General features: G+C 41.1%; 1 pseudogene; it reads right to left on the bottom strand.

The window, feature by feature from the left end:
• Positions 1-1,307: 1,307 nt before the first annotated feature.
• LOC101627461 overlaps positions 1,308-17,776 on the bottom strand; it is a 131,924-nt pseudogene continuing 115,455 nt past the window's right edge.

The following is a 17,776-nucleotide window of genomic DNA, read 5'->3' as shown; positions in this document are numbered from 1 at the left end:
TGAAGTCTCCAGCTCACCTAAGACCATGATCACATTTCTGTGGGTCTGGAATTCAGGCAGGACGCAGTGGTTCCTTGCTGCAAGACTGGGTCACTCAGTGCTCCCCTGGTCCTAGTCACTTTGATCACAAGCTCTCTTGACAGATGATTGGCTTAGCAGGGTCCTTCTCTTCCTACAGTCTTGGCCTAGACACATGGTCCCTCCAGCAGCTAAACTTCTTACTGGGTGGCTCAGGGATGCTAGCGTAAAAACACAAAGATCAGAAGTAGTAGTCTAAGGGTCTGAACTTGAAGCCTGTGGAGTATCATTTCTGTAACAGGGGCAGTTCCAGGTTCCCTGCCCCGCCCTAAGGAAGGGTGGAGCTGAGCTGGGAGGGAACCTGGGTGAAGACTAGAAGAGAGGAGATCTAGAAGAGGACCTGCTGGAGGCACTGGGAGGGGAGAGACTTGTGAAGAAGCCATTTTGCTTCCTTGCCTTGCAATTGTACCTGGGACTTGGGGGACATGGACGGAGGCACTTGAGCCAGAAATGTGGGTGAGGCCGACAGAAGGAACCAGAAAGTTCCTTAAATTTGTGGCAAGGTCAAGTCCACTGAGACTTAGTTTACTCCTGATTTGAGATGCTGAGGACTGTCCAGAAAATTGCCTATCTTTACAAAGCAAGTGAGTTTGTAAGAAATGGAATCTGGTCATTTGCTTGCTGCTCAGAAAGCTAAACTGAGCTACTAGAATGTTTTTTCACAAAAGTTTATTCGAGGTGACCACCAAGGTCCTCTCCTTGTCCAGTCAACCTTCTTTCTTGCTTTTGATTTTCCCATTTTCCTATGGTAGTGATAAAAATGTCTACTCCCTCTTGGAACGCCTGATCTAGATCCTCTTCTATTTTGTTTTTAAGATTTATTTTATTTACTTAAGCACACAAGAGCTGGGATGTAGGCCAGTGGAGTTGGGGGTGAGGGGATTCACTAGAGAGAGTGGTAAACAGAATAGGTGGAATGACTGAAATACACTGCTGAGGGGAGCAGTGGGCTAGACAGGGGAGGTCTGGTGCCCCAAGTGGGTCAGCTCCCTGGCAAACTTGCACTGCAGTAGCTGCGGATAGCACCACAGTGCTGACATACCCCCCTGTGCCATCAGGGAGGCCCCAACGCCTCTCGCTGTGGAAGCGGCCCGCAGCATGCAAAGCAATATTACCATTTCCCACTGCTGCCTAAGCAGCGGGAGCTGTTGGAAAAACATGGGAATTTCCTCTCTCCCCCAGAAGTTGCTACATCTCGGCAGCCCCGCCTCTGGGTTAAAATGGCCCAATCAGCCACTTCGAATAGAAACGGGTCCAATCAGGCAGGTGTCCACTACGGGGGTGGGGCCCTGCAAGCGGAAATGAGGCAGGGCAGGAGCCATCTTGATGCTCAGATATCCAGACCCCAGGCTCCTCCGCCGCTTTAGCCGGCCTCCAGTAGAAGGAAAAAAGCCCCAAATCTTGACCTCTGAAGAGAAGCCCACGAGCTTTGCAACAATTGGGCGGCTGCACCAGTTGTCTCCTTCCGCAGCCCCAAAGCACTGAAGGCCCCGGGCCTGTGGTCTCAAATTGCTGCTGGCAGAGGTGGTGGGACCAAGAACTCAGATAACAGTACCTGACTGTCCAGCACTGTGCTGCTGTCCCCGCAGCTGTTCGGTCCAGCATCCGGGGCTGCCCATACTGACATTCAGACTGGCTGGGGCTACTGCAGCGTCTCTGGGTGGTGCCACCTGTGAGCACCTCCTGCCGGTGGCTGCCGCGGATCCCGCCCACTGCCTTGGGCAGCTACGCGCTCCAGGCCCTCCTCCAGACAATGCCATCTTGAAAGAGTGACCTGTTTGGGACTTCTGGACACTGTGGACACTATCTGTGGTGAGATAGCTGGCCACCTAGGGCCTTAGAAACTCTTTGTTTCCAGTTTGTTAAATAAACCCCATTTGTCCAGCCTAAGTGGTTTTGCTGTTGTGTGCAAAGGTGAAAACCTGCAGTGACGTGCCCTCTAATGGGCACTTCCTTTCATGCTCAAGCCCTGCTTAAATTGGGTTTGAGTTTTAGCAGGTGGCCTTGCCTTCTACACAGTATTTCTCAGACATGAACGTTCCATCATCTGAACATGTTACTTTAAACCCCTCTCTGTGTCCTGTTGTCTTCCCTCCCTTCAGGTTGGGCTTTCCATCAGCTACGCCCTTCATTGCTGTTCCCTTTAGCTCAAGAACTGACTTCTGTTAATCATTATGTTTCTGCGCCTTTCTCAGCCTGTTTATTATTGAACATGTTTATTATTGAAAAACTTTTTGAAAGACTTGTCTGCATATATGGATCCTTGTCTGCATACATTTCACTTCCTATTTTTTTTTGCATTTACTCCCCCATTTATTTTGTTATCTACCCCTCCATTTATTTCCCCCCATTTGATTTGTTATCTACTCTCCCCATCAAATCTTTGGAACTTCTAACACCTCCTTGGCGATGTTTGCCGGGGGCTCTGGATTAGTGTCCAGGAAGCCAATGTTCAGTCCTTACCATGCTTTCTCTAGACAGTCGAATTCCGCTTCCTTCTCAAACTTCTTTTGCTGCTGTTAACCTATTATTATACTATCCTTTATTTTTTCTATTCCTGTTTCCTTTTAGAATCACATTAAGGTTTTTCTTTCCTGGTCTTTCCAAATATTAGTATTCTGTTCAAATTAGTCCTTAGGTCGTTTCTCTTGCTGTCTGTTCTTCTGTGATGTACATGCAGCAGGGCCTAGAATAATGTCATTTCATTCAACTTCTTTTTGTTAAGATGTTAATGAGAAATAAAAGAATCCTTGTCAACTGGAATGAAGTTAGGGTTTTGGAAGACTTCATTTCAGTTAAAATTGAGTTCCTAAGATATTGTTGAGGGCATAGAGAACTTACTATGTATATAATCACTTTCTAGACATCTTGGCCTGGATGTCCCACAGGTAACCCAAAGCGGACATCAGGTCTCAGTGGGCTTCACCTTCTCATTGTTTCAAACCTGCAAATCTTGCATTCTTTCTTTTTCTTACTTTCCACCTTTATTCCACCCCTAAATTACATGGATTTCCTTCCCTAAATATCTCTCACCCGGCTTCTCATACCTCTCATCATCTTCATAGCAATCCTTATTATCCGGTTAAGATGATGGCAGATAGATAACTGGATTCTTTTCTTTGCATCTCCTCTACCCTTGTTTATTATCCACACAACCACTAAAGAAATGCTTCCAAAATGCAAATTTGCATAAATTCCTACCTACACAAAATTCTTCAAAAACTCCCTTTGTCTGAAGTCTAAAGTTCAGATGTTAGTCTGTTATGGTAGATTCTTGCTACCTCCAGCCTCATCCATTTCCTTTCGCACACCTTTTGCTCTGGCCCCATTGACACTTTATGCTATTGTAAGTTTTTTTCCCTCTGCCTGGAACCGCTGCCTTCCTCTTTCATCAGGTGATTCCTATATATACTCATATTCTCTACTTAAGATAGATCTTGCTCCCAGGGAAACATAGCCATGTCTGGTAAAGGTTCTTGATGGGCACAAGTGGGCTATGTCAAGGAAGACTGCCACACACTCTAATGTACTGGGTAGCCTCATCCCCTCAAAGACTGAGCTGTTCTAAGTTGCCAGCTGCGCAGTGGTTTCTTTAGATCCATTTTCATTGTGCTTCTATTCCTCTGCACTATCTTATATGTATATATATTCCTCATGGCATTTTATTTGAATTTTGGTCTTAAAACTTTATATCTGGGCATATAGAACATCTTAAGGTTTATTTTTTGGAAAAAAATGACTTTATCTGATATTTCCTCTGAATTTCTGTGACCTGCTGTCATGACTTTGAAACTATTATCAATCCTTTACACTTAGGGTGAATGGAGCTTGGTTAATTTTTGAGGCTAGATAGTTGGTACAGGGTTATAGCTTGAGGAGATGGTATGCAAAGGAGTCACCAGCCTTGCTTGTCTCATAGGCTGTTTCCTTTCAATCTCTAGACTTTCGGGAACTCTGTTTTTATCTTTAGTCCTAAGCACTTTTTAGAATATCTCCAGGCAGACTTTTAATATTTACTTTGGTTTTCTTGTAATAGTGAAAACCAAGAGAAGTGGTGTTTATCAGTCTGCTGATTTCTGGCTCCAGTCCCACTTTTCCATGCTCTGTGTGTTGCTGGAGAGCTAGAAGTCTGCAAGTTTCCCTACCTTTTAGCCTTCTTCCATTGAAAGCCTTGATAGGTTTGATTGATCTAAGTTTCTACTCTGAAATTAAAGTCCCACCTTCTTTTTCTCATTGAGGAAGCACATCCTTTGGATACGTGAATATCAGCCACAGCGGTATCAGCGGTATCTGTTTTCTTTGACAATTTTGTCTCCTGTGTTCTCATGAAGCAATTATGCAGGAGCTGGGGTAAGCCTGTTGGTTCTCATCACACAATGATGTACCATGAAACATCATTTCTGAGAAGCTATTTAAAGTGTTCTAATGCCTTCTTTTTGGTAATTAGAATAAAAACTGAAGTATTTACCCTGGTGTTCCCTAACCTTTGCCCTTGGCTATCCTCTTCCTCAGCCCATGTCACACCCACTCCTACATACTGTGTTTATTATATGGGATTCTTTTCTGTTTAAAAATTTGTTCCTGACCCTGTATTTTTGTAAAATAAAAACATTTGCTGGCCAGAACACTTGATTTCTGGATCTTCCCAACACTTTCTTGTCATCTGGTTCCCAGATTTTATATCACTTATTCAGGAGTGATTTCATTAATATTTCTTTTAAAAGTTGCACTAACTGCAAGTCATTCACTATTCTGTTATAATTCTCTTTAATGTTTAAGAGTTCATACTGTCATATCATCATCTGATATTTTTTAGTTTACTTGTTGATTATTTGCCTTTCACTAGAGTGTAAGCTCATAGGGTGTTTAATTTTTACACAGCTTTATTTCCCATGTTCAAGGTATTTGTTGGAACTGAGTATATGCTTAACAGGTAACTTGTTGAATAACTTGTTAGTTGTGCTCATTTCAGTGGGTATTTACTGTATGTCCTCTCTGTTTAGGTTACTGTAGTGAGGAATAGTGAGATAAGATACACTGCTTCTCTGATCTGTGTTCACATGGTGGAAATGGACTTTACCAATAACCATAAGGCAACAACAACTGATAGGTCCTGTGAACTCACCATAAGTTGAGAACTTTGTTAAAGATCTACAATTGTTCTCAGTGAATCTACTTCATGACACTTACATGAGACAGCTGAAGTTTAGAGTGGTAGTAACTATACTAAGTCACACAGATAGGAAGTGACAGAGCCCCAAACTGAACATGGGTCTGTTGAGTCTCAAACTATATTTTGTAACACATGTTGTTCTCACACACCTTATTCTGCTTTTTAGCATATCATTATTTAAGAGATAGGATTTGATTCTTTAAATCACCTCAGTTTTAAAGTGGTAAATAAGGGAAATAACTTTATTTTCTGTTGTTAACCAAGTAAAAGGATTACTCTAAATATTCAGCTATTGTTCTTAACTGTTACTCAGATTTCCACCCTACTCTTGATATCTTAGGAAATAGTGGTGAGAAAAAAGAGGCGAGCATAGTATACATAGTTGATATAGTCTGATAAAACAGAGTCCAGTGGAAATATGTGCTACTTTCTCTCATTGGCTAAAAAGATTCTACCCCTATTTGCCTTTCTACCAATTAGAAACTCCTTTTTAAAAATTTCCCCCCTCTGGCCCTCCCTGGTGGCGCAGCGGGTTAAAGCACTGCACTGAGAAGCTAAAGCCACTTCCGCATGAGTTCAAATCCCGCCTGCCCCGGAGGAGACCACATGGCGAGGCAGACCTCTCCTGACCCGCCCGCTGCTCCCCTCAGCAGTGTACTTCGTCGATCTGCCTGTTCTGCTCCCCGCTCTGTCTCTGGTGAAGCCTCTCACCGCCCCTGAGCCTCTGGCCTGTACCCCAGTTCTGTATGTACAAATAAATAAATCTTTAAAAAAAAAAAAAATTTCCCCCCTCTACTTGTGGTTTTTGAGATTTCATAATTGTGTTTGTTTAGGGATTATAGTTTCAAAACTCTACAAATGCATGTTTTCACACCATGCCTATCAGCAAAGCCCAATAATGCTCCACCATATACCATTGGGTCCCCCTTACTTCCCAGCTTTCATTCCACCACTTTCCACTCCTGATTGCCTCAGTTTTGAGGTCAGATATCAAGGTATTGTTACAGGTTTGGTGTTGTCTGACCCTTTGTTTTTCTGTGTTACACATGCACATGATGTCATTAGCATCTGTCTTTTGCATTCAACTTACTTCACTTAGTGTTATCCTTTCCAATTCTGTCTATGTTATTGCAAATGGCAAGAGTTCTTTTTTATGGCTATGTAGTGTTCTATTGTGTATACCATTTTTTTTTTATGGTTTACTCTTTTGTCTTTAGATTGTTTCGATAACTTGACTACTGTAAATATAGCTTCAAGGAACACAGGAGTGCATAAATCCCTTCAAATTAGAAATTTTTGGATTCTTTAGGTGGAAACTAATGAGTAGAATCACTAGACCTGCTTATAATAACTTGAGATAACACTTTACTGTTTTCCACAGGAGTTGGATCAGTCTACATTCCCACCAACTGTGTACAAGAGTTTCTCTCCTTCCATCCTTGCCAATATTATTTTTGTTCTTTTGGATATATGTTGTTCTCACTGGTATGATATTGTGGTTTTGATTTATAGTTCCCTGATGATAAGTAATGATGAGTATTTTTTCATATGCCTATTGGCCATCTGTCTTCTTTGGAAAAGTGTCTACCTCTTCTGTCCATTTTTTAATTGGGTTAATTGTTTTCTTTTTTTGAATCGAATGATTTCTTTATATATGTTGAATATCAGCCCTTTATCAGATGTATGATGTGCAAATATTTTCTCCCATTCAGTGAAGTATCTTTTTGTTTTACTAAGTTTCTTTGCCTGTGCAGAAGTTCTTTAGTTTGATGTAATACCATTTGTTTATATTTGTTTTTGTTTCTCTTGTTCAAGACAAATCCCAAAAGATATCTCTGAAGCCTACTATCTCTTTTCTCCAGTATATACTCTGGCACTTTGTCATAGATTAACTGTCATAGGAGTATAGGTTTATTTCTGGGCTTTCAATTTTATTACAATGGTCTGTATGCCTATTTTTGTTCTAGCATCATGCTGTTTTGATTACTATAGCTTTGTAGTATAATTTGAAGGGTTTTTTTTGGTCAATATTGTTTAGACTATTTGGGTGTTTTGATGGTTCTATATGAATTTTAGTATTGTTTACATGTGATTTCCTTCAAAAATATCATTGTAATCTTTTTAAGACTTGCATTGAATCTATATATTCCTTTGGGTAGGATGATCATTTTATCAGTGTTAATTCTTAATCCATGAGCAGAGAATATCTTCCATTTTTTTTGTTCTTTCTATTTATTTTAACAATGTCATGTAGTCTTCATTGTATAGGCCCTTCATCTTCTTTGCTAAGTTTACTCCTAGGCATTTAAATTTTTTTAAAAAAGCTGTTTATTTATTTGTACAAGAACTGGGATATGGGCCTGAAGTGCAGGAGAGTTAGAGGAGTCAGAGACAGAGTAGGGGAGCAGAGCAGGTGAATTTACTGAAATACACTGCTGAGTGGAGCAGCAGGCAAGACAGGAAAGGTCTGTCCATCATGTGGGTCAACTTCCTGGCCAGGGATTGAACTCAGATTGCAATGCTGATAGAGTTGAGGATGGCCCTGAATCTAATTATTTTTGTTGTCAATGTTAATGGGATAATTTTTGGTTTCTTTCTCTTCTGACTCATTGTTTGCATGTGGAAACACAATTGTTTTTTTCAAGTTGATTTTCTTACCCTGTCACTTTACTATATTGGCTTTCTATGCAAATTTTCATGTCATCTGCAAATAGTGACAGTTTTACTTCTTTTTCTCCAATTTGAATTCCTTTTACACCTTTTTTTTGCCTGATTGCTTAGCTAGGACTTTGGATACTGTGTTGAGTAGTAGGACCAGTATGGAAGTAAAGGCTCACATATGCTTCACTCTCCCCCACTATGCAGTGAGGCAGAGTCAGAAATAATACCTGTTTTAGGTCTTCCCTTTTGTTGCCTCCTCATGACAGGCTCCAAAAAGTCCACTGGGCAGACTAAGCTAACTATGGCTATGTGAAGTTTCTTGTTAAGCAGGCTGGAGGTCAGAAAGTGGAAAGAGGTAGATGTCTTCCATGACTCCCCAGGACCATCACAGACAATACTGAGAGTGTAGACATTATGCTGGGGATGTGTGTGTGGCTCTTCCCTCTGCAGAACCCTGTCCCTGACCAATGGATGTCCTTCACTAAACTGTCAAAAAGACTACTGTCACTGAGAATTATGCTCTCTTCTCCCCAGGCTGGGGCTATGAGCTAGTATTGAGGATTGGCGTATTTTTCTCCCTGTGAACTGGCACTGTTATTGACTGTCAGTCTTACCTACCATTTCTAATGGTTTTTGATTCTTCTTTTTCAGAGACTGGTCCTCATGTTTCTAGCACCATTCCAGATGTGGCTTCTTGCTATCTTTAAAGGAAGTGGTGATGCAAGAACCCTGTCCATCTACCACCTTATCCCTCCCTAGAGGTTCATTCTTCTTACTAATAGTTGACATTGAATTGGAGAGTAGCTCTATAGTGGTTGTTGGCCACTCATACCCCAGGGTCAGTTAATTGAACCATTACAATGCTTTCTACCTGATTGATATCTTGATTGGAGGAAGTAGGAGACCTTATAAAAAAAGAACTTTGGATACTTAACCTGCACTGGGAGGGCAGGTAAAGTTCTAATGATTGCACTGTAGGAGGATGCCAGCTGGTTGGGCTTCAGAGTCGGGGGATGACACCTTGTTAGAGATACCCAAAATAAATAATTTCCTAGCCTGACAGGATCAGAGGTGACTGAATCCTGTGGGGCCTGTGGGACAGTTTTTGACATCTTATTCTCAAAGAAATGATATCCTCTATCTTATGTGTGAGAGATAACCCCTGCTTTCACCTTCCTCTTGACCCACTTCAATTGTACTACTGGGCGATTGATTATTGGCCAGTGGGGAAGGATTTTATACTCTCCTAAGGAGATGAATATAGGAAAGCTTGCTTGTTGTGTCCAAAATTTCTATCTAGTTATTTGACATCTTTGGAATTTCCCTTGTGAAGTCATTCACCCCAGGGCAGTTATTTCTCAGTGTGAGGAAAGAAGTAAAGGAAACAGGAGAGGTTACATGCAAATATTCAATTTACAGAGTAACTAATCTCTACAGTGTTTTTGGCTGTTTCCATGCTTCTAGATGAACTTTACCGAATGGGGGTGGGGTTGAGGGTAAATCTGCTATCATTTTAGGGCGGAAGAGGAGAAGAATGCTTAGCTTTCATCATATTTCTGTAGCAAACAGATCTGCTTCACACCACTGGAAACTATCAACTTTAAACAAACAAACTCTAGGAAGTCTCTCTGTAATGGCAGAATAAATCTACCCTTACATTTCTCTTGAAATAACAAGGAGATGAAATACAAAGAAAAAGCCTTGCGCTCACTAACATAAATCAGTCTGGTTGTTGCGATCAGCACATATGGTATGGTAACGTGCCCACTGCTCTGAGACCCGCTAATGGAAGACCATATGTGCTTCTGCAAGATCAGAACTCAATGGGCCTGGTTTAGGGCTCCGTGGCGGCTTCAGCTCCAAACTTCCTTGCACTTATTGGTTTGTATTTCTGCTTTAGCACTCTTCTTACTACCAGAGTCTCTCCCCTTCCCTCACTTTTTCTTTCCTACCTCTCGTCTGTTGAGAGGGCTGGGTAATTTAAAAACTTGTGTTTGGACTTTGTAGAGTTCTTTTAGTAGGCAAAGGCCATGGGAGAGAGACAGGTATCAGGAATGGTGCTCCAGGACAGAACAATCTCTTTCTGCTGGAACACTTGCCTTCCACTCTTCACCTTAGGTTTATTGCAATCTAATTGATAAGGAAAAATTGTATGTATTTAAGGGGTGTAATGTAATCATTGGGTATACATATATACCTTTTGAAATGCTCACTGTAAGCAAGTTAATTAACATCTTCCACCACACTTATCCTTTCTGCATGTACAATTTAAGATTCTCCTAGCAAATTTCAACTACTCAGTAGACTGCTTATTAACTATAGTCACCGTGTTGTACACCACATTCCCGGAAAAAGATTTGCGTTTTGGAATATACTAATTAAAGGAGTGATATTTAGATTTAAGCAAGAATAAAAAGAGGGTTTATTTGATTTTTCTCTCTTCCCTTTATTTAAATGCAAATAATGTAGGCTGAAAAAGTGACAGGGCCCTGTATTTACTTTCCTACATAAATTTAAAGTAAATAAATGGATCAGGTTATATAGTTTATATCACTGTGGGTATGAACACAAATGAAAACCAAAGAAGTTATTCATGGAACCAGATGCAATTTCTCTTTTCTTAGGAGCTCAAAAGAAACTTGGGAGTATAAATGCATTTATTTTTAAAATGACCCTTTGAGAGTGGTGTCTGCTTAACACACTATTTTCTGATATGTTATAGTCCACACTCAGCTTCTAAAAGATTTTAGATTTGAACAAGCCCATAATGAATGACAGAACTACATGTGAATCAGTGATTTTAATGGGAAAGAAGCAAGCTAAAGCCATGCATATTTATTATTGAAGTAAACTTTGTTAATAGCCTATTTGTCAATTAATGAAAACTTAATTCGGTTACATTATTTTTCTGCTCCTTGCCCAGAGCATCCCCCTACACCAAGATAGCTGCCAGGAGCCTTCTGTGCAGACCATGTGGCACCTCATTGTTGGAATAAATCACAAGTTTCTTTTTTTAAATTTTAATAGTTTATTTTTACATCATTTTGTGCCTTTTCCCATCTCAGTTCTAATCCCCATGGACTTCCCATCACCAATTCACCTGTGATGACAATAGTCCTGTGCACCTCACCCCCCATTTTTGATCCCATTCCCCACTCACCCCTGTAAAATATCTCTGGTATATAGTTGTTCATTATTATTATTATTTCCCCCCCTGGTCCTTTATACACCTGCTATGAGTGAAACCATCCGGTAGTTTTCCTTTTCTTTCTGGCTTATTTCACTAAGCATGATCCCTTCTAGCTCCATCCATGTTGCTGCAAAAGACATGAGTTTATCTTTTTTGATCGCCGAGTAATGTTCCTTTGTATATATGTACCACATCTTTTTAATCCAGTCATCTCCTTTTGGGCATTTGGGTTGTGAATCATGTGTTTTTTAATGACGTCTTCTGCAGTACACTGTAAGTATGTGTATATATGTGTGTTTGTATATGTACATGTTTCTATATGTGTATATGAATACACATTGCACACATATATATATATATATAGATGTGTGCATACAGATGTTCCTTTGTAGCAGTCAGAAATTGTTTTAGGGACTTTAGATATTGAGAGGTGGCATTGCTCAGGCAGTGATTTCTAAAGTGGGATTATCTTGGAATGAAATGGAGAGATAGTTGTTAACATCACCAGGCTCCCAGTCTGAGGATTCTGATTCAAGAGGTCTGGTGTGGGTCCAGGTATCTGTATGAAAATCTTCCTCAGATAATTGTGATGATTGGTATGGTTGGCAAAGACTAGCTCCAAAGTCCTTGTCTTGAGTTTCAGTTCAGGTTGTTCCAGTTGTTCATTCAACCAACCCACCATCTATCACTAACTGCTGTTAAATGCCAGGCCCTGGGCTGAATGCCAGGAAGCAGAGGTTAATAAAACAAACATCTTGGCCAAACCATTTAATGGCTCTGGGCTCTATTTGTTCATGTTGAATAGGGGTTAATGAGATTTCAGGACTCACTCAACTCTAGCTGGTCATCGTATTTTAGAAACATACTCCCTGACTTCCTGAAATGTGTTTTGAATCCTTTTTGGTTTTTTATGGCAAGCTGACTTTCTTCCACTCCACTCTTCTAGCTTGCTTAGACTTTTGCTTGAAAGCAATAGTTTTCAGTGTTCAGGGTGGGTCAGGTTGATTGAAATGCTAAGATATTCCTGCTCTACTTCTGGAGGCTGTTTGGCAAGGCCTCATCAGGGCTGCACAGGGGTTTAGTCCTCTTGATACCACCACTGACAGTTTTAAAAGGGCAGTTCTCCATTCACTGTGTTGGTGAGGGAAAATTTTCCTCTACCTTTCTAGGTTGTTTTCACTGGAAAAAATTAAACCACAAGACGCGTTAACAGGAGAAACCAAGTTTTATTTCATATGTGTGGAGACCCCATAGATATGGGACCTATGAAATGACAAGAGTATGAGGTTCCTATACTATTTAGACAAATTTTAAAGAACTGACAGGAAAAAGAAATGAGGTTTGGACACCAATCTATGAAGCATTAAGTAAGAGTTTATTTACCCATCCTGAATTCCCTGTCCTTGGGCATAAAGATATCATTCTACCTCCTGGTGCAAAGTGGAGGGTGGTCTCTTTCACATGGACTATTGAGAAGATCATTCCTGAATCAGATGTTTATCAAGTAACTTTAAATCAGAATAATCACTATGCCACTTGGGCTCATCTTGGTGTGACTTATGTGGCACATCAGCAGTCACATGACAAAGTAGCACTTCTTATCTATTCTTGTTAGAGGGCAAATGGAACTAAGCATAGCACACTGAAGACCAGTGAATATGGGAGCATATCTGGGCCTCCCGAAGCAAGTGGCTGAAGTGAGGATGAGGGCACATTTTCTCACATTTTCCTGAAATAGGTGGGTGGGGTGGGTGGGTGGGGTGCTAGGTAGAGCCCAGTTTGAATTTAGTGCTGAGTAAAACCTAAAGTGACATACCACTTAAAGTTACGTAGTTTTCATAAAATGGCCCTATGTGAATTTGAAACTCTAGATGGAAAGAGAATGGAATTTAAAAATACTGTTTTCTGTAGCAGTTTTTGTGGAATCCAAGAAAGTGACTATATAGATCAATGACTATAAAAATGAGGCTACTTCTTATAATCAAAGACATTGTCTCTTGGTCATAAAGGTTCATATTTTCCCTACTTATCAGAAGGTGCTTTAAAGGTCATAGGATCAGCTGATAACCAGCATCTTGTAGTTGCTCCTGGGGAAGCAGGGAGGTGATCATTCTATGTGCTTTCAGACTTGGCCCACTCAGATGGTTCCAGAAACCAACAGTTAACATAAATAAGGCAGAATGTGAGAGGCCTTATCTAAAGGACAAGGTTGTTTCTCAGCCCTAGGGATGGTGACTTTTTGGTAGTGTAAACCTAGTGTTGCCAGATATTATGAATTTTCCCCAAAAAACTGTTTTTGGATTTCTAGGAAAAACACTTCCAAAAAATTCCCAGATTTTATGATCGTAGCCAATTCAAGTTAGAAATGCACACACTCCCCCAGTCACTCTTGCGGGTCCTTTGCTAGACAGTTTTAGAGTAGTCACTTTCCCCATTTGGTACTTACATGAAGAATCTTTTGACCCTTTTGACGATTGAGGAAGCAAGTGGGCAACCATGCAGAATTCAAAGAAGGTGTAATCTGCTCTTATTTATTGTGATGGGCTCCAAATGATAGAGGCTGAATCTTAGATGTTGAACATAAGGTGTGACCTCTGGTTCTAGCTGACCATTCCAAGGGACCACATGGGAACCTGAGATCTGAGTGAGACGCAGCAGGGTTCTGAGGTTCCTTTGAGACCATTGCTCACTGGAGTTGTATTCAGTAAAGTTTCACAGTGAGCCGTGATGGTATCAGGGCGTCTCCTCTGGAACTCACTTTAGCCAGTGGTGGGTGTTCTATCATGAACACACTTTCTCCTTCCGATGTACCCCAAGCCCCAAAGCTAGGTCCTTTCAATATTTCCTTTCCCTAGAGTTGGACGGCCTGTATTCCCAAGATGTGCTTTCCTCAAGATTGCTCTGACTTTGACCTACAAAGAAGGATGCACATCACAGCTAATTTCACTTTTGAGGAGGGGTGGCACTTTATTTTATTTTATTTTTTTTCAGTTTTCTAAATATTTTTTTTAATATAATAGTATTTTTACATCATTTTGTAATTTTTTTTTTTTCTCATCTCAATTGTTGGGTGGCACTTTAAATTCCAGGAATGGTGGAGCGAAGTCAGGATGGCCCGTGCACTGGGTGTTTACATGGGTGGTAACAAAATTCCTCCCCCGGCCCCATTGATTTTGGTTTTGGTGGGACTGTTTTTAGATAAATCTGCTATTAGATTTAATAACTTGCTACTACCTCAGCATATGAGTGACATCTCCTGCAATTGCTGCTTTTAGGTCTTACTGTACTGTAAGAACATCTGTATCCTTGCCGATCCCAAGTAGTACTACAGAATCAATTGGGCACATTATTTATGTCAGTTGGGGTGCTGACAGAATAACATTTCATGCCCCATTTGGGCAATTTGTAGAGAATTTGGAACAGGCTTATTTATCCGTGTGTAGAGTAGAATTGCAGGCAGTTGAGCAGCCTGCTGAGTCTAGAAACAGTGGGGTATTTGTTGGGGTCTGTTCCTACAGCCCTCAGTGGAGATGGTGACTGTGGGTCCAGGAGATGGTGTAGGTTGAATGAAAGTTTCTTGTGGCTGAGGCAGTCAGCTCGTGGGGCTGGTTGGGGTATAAGTTTTCATCTCTTTCTCTAGTCTGTTGTATACTATGTGGTCTCTGCTTAGGCCAGACCCACCTGGACATTTGTCAGTGTAGTCATCACAGGTCGCAGGGAGGGGGAAGTGGAGGCTGGGTCTGAAGTAGCAGCTGGAAGCTATCTAGCACAGCATTTCAAAAGATCAAGGACTTCCAGTTGTAATCATGAGTTGCCAGTTGTCAGGTGAATGTAATTCCTAGTATTTCCATGCTGAAATGTTCAAACTAAAGCTATTTCCACAGAAGCATTTAAACAAGCATTATTGAAGAAATTAAATACACTGCAAAGAATTAACCATATGGTTATTCATAAAATCAACAAATATTTATTGAAGCCTTGCTATGTGCTTGGTATTGTGGTCATCTTACCTAAGAGCAACTTTGATGTTGCTGAAAATAGAGCGCAAGACTTAGTGATTTTTATGTTGTTAGCTGGAGCTACCTTTCCTTTATAGACTTGTTTGGGTAAGAGATGGTCTGTCTGCCTTTCATGTGTTGTATGGAGTGATTCTCCTATCAGCTGACTTTTGCACTATTCTATAGGAGGATGATGTCTAGAGGCAGATAAAAAAAATCTTTTAATTATGTAACTCTTGATATAAGTGTTATTTATGGAATAAACAACATTAAAATTGCAGTTGGGGCCCTCCCTGGTGGCGCAGCGGGTTAAAGCACTGCACTGAGAAGCTAAAGCCACTTCCGCATGAGTTCGGTCCCCGCCTGCCCCCAGAGGTGACCACATGGCGTGGCAGACCTCTCCTGACCCGCCCGCTGCTCCCCTCAGCAGTGTACTTCGTCGATCTGCCTGTTCTGCTGCCCACTCTGTCTCTGGTGAAGCCTCTCACCGCCCCTGAGCCTCTGGCCTGTACCCCAGTTCTGTATGTACAAATAAATAAATCTTTAAAAAAAAACAAACAAACAACAAAAAAAATTGCAGTTGGTCTCCTTGTAAAATGGGGAATAAATGAGATAACTCATATTCTTACTCATTGGAAGGCCTTAATGAAGGTGAACTAATTTGAAATTAAAGGGAAGACCTGTCATTCTCCCTCCCCTCAAAATTTAATCTGTTCTATGATTCCTATTTGAATATATTATTTCTACATCTTAGGAGGCTTTTATTTGCAAATGAAAGAACTTCAATCTTCAGGCGAGTTTAGATGTGATATCATTAGGGCATTATTTCCACTTCTTGGGATTTCTGTCCTCTACAAGCCTTCATCCTCAAGCTGCCTTTCTTTAGGGGATATGGCTGCTCCTGTGTCAGTTTGCATATCTTATACTAAATGTTTTAGGCAGCTTGGGCTGCCATAATGAATTACTACAGTTTGGGCAGCTTAAAAAGAGGAATTTGTTCTCAGAGTCCTAGAGACTTAAGTCCAAGATCAAGTTGCCAGCACTTGATATCCAGTGAGGGCTCTCTCCTTGGGGTGCAGATAAATGCCTTCCTGCTGTCCTCACATCGCATCGCTTGTTGCCTGTGGCTAGAAAGAGGAAGCAAGTTAGCGGGTGTGTGTTCTTAATAAGGGCATTAATCCCACGTGAGGCTTCAGCAGCACGACCTCACACAAGCCTACTTACCTGCCAGAAGCTCCATCTTCAAATACCACCACATTTGCTGCATATGAATTTACAGTTGGAAGGAGTGGAGGAAGCAACTGACCCCATACCCCTGGATTCTCCAAAGCAACAAAGAACTTCTCCCAAATCTGTCAAGTAAAAGTTCTGTTTTTGTTTTGATTTGGACTCAAGAACTGATTAGCTGAAAATCATTGAGGCAAGGGGTGGAGGTTGAGATTCTGGGGCTGGTTTATATGGAGGGTGGGCTGCTATACAGGCACCAACAGTGGTCACTACATTTAACTCATCTGTTTCCTTGACACCCAGTCAGCTTGTTTTCAGTGATAGATTCCTGTTCAGTAACACAACTAAATGGAATTTCCAGATTTCTCATGAAAGCACATTAATTTTAGTTTCTCAGAATTTTTGTCTGACATACTCAACAGTGGTTGCTGCTTAATGGACAAAAGCTAGTACTATTGAAATCAAGTGTTTCAGAAAATCAATATTACTACCACAGTGGAGCCTTTACTTCCATACTGGTCTCCACACAAGGAAATCCTGTCTGGGTGTTGATTTTTGAGCTGTTTTTCTCAGACCACATTGCTCTAGAGAATACATCAGTAGGTTACCGTCAAACTCCATGACTGTAACCTTCATGCCCTCCAGGAAGCAAAGAATATTTAAATATAATTTATTTATGGATTCTTAAATGACAACGCAGATCACTGAGGTTGGGTTGCCACAGTTAAGACTGATGTTTACCTATTTTGAGGGAACTGGGTTTTAATCCCTAGGTTTCTGCTTCTGTCATTACATTTTCATTAATTCATTATTATACAAAATTATCTAGACAATACATTTGAACTGAGACTCTGCTCTGTGATCAGTATCATGTTAGATGCACTGGGGAATAAAAATGAGTGCAAAGATGCTGATTTTGTTTGGAGGAAGGGTATGTAGGGTGGGACTATTCCTATCTGCTTGGGAGGAGATGGAGCCTGAGGAGTTGGAATAGAACTGTTATAAATTGGTATTTTGATTTAATGTCAGCTGCTGTAATAACCCTGGCATGTCACTTTACTTCAATGGACCTGTTTCTTTCATTAAAAAAAAAAGAATGTGGGCCCTCCCTGGTGGCTGAGTGGGTTAAAGCACTGCACTGAGAAGCTAAAGCTGCTTCGCATGAGTTCAATCCCCACTTGCCCCGGAGGTGATCCATTTGGCGTGGCAGACCTCTCCTGACCCACCCCACCCGCTGCTCCCCTCAGCAGTGTACTTCGTTTGTCAGCCTCTTCTGTTCCCCACTCTGTCTTGGTGAGTCCACTCACCGCCCCTGCATCTCAGTCCTGTACCCCAGCTCTATATGCATAGATAAATAAATCTTAAAAAAAAAAAAAATGAGGGCTCTCCCCAGTGGCGCAATGGGTTAAAGCACCACATTATTAGCCTCTCCAAAGCCACTGCATCTTG

Source organism: Condylura cristata, unplaced genomic scaffold (assembly GCF_000260355.1).
Source record: "Condylura cristata isolate star-nosed mole 26May11 unplaced genomic scaffold, ConCri1.0 scaffold00006, whole genome shotgun sequence".
NCBI classification, from domain to species: domain Eukaryota; kingdom Metazoa; phylum Chordata; class Mammalia; order Eulipotyphla; family Talpidae; genus Condylura; species Condylura cristata.
The sequence above is the reverse complement of the archived record's forward strand: the minus strand, read 5'-3'. Positions and strand labels throughout refer to the sequence as shown.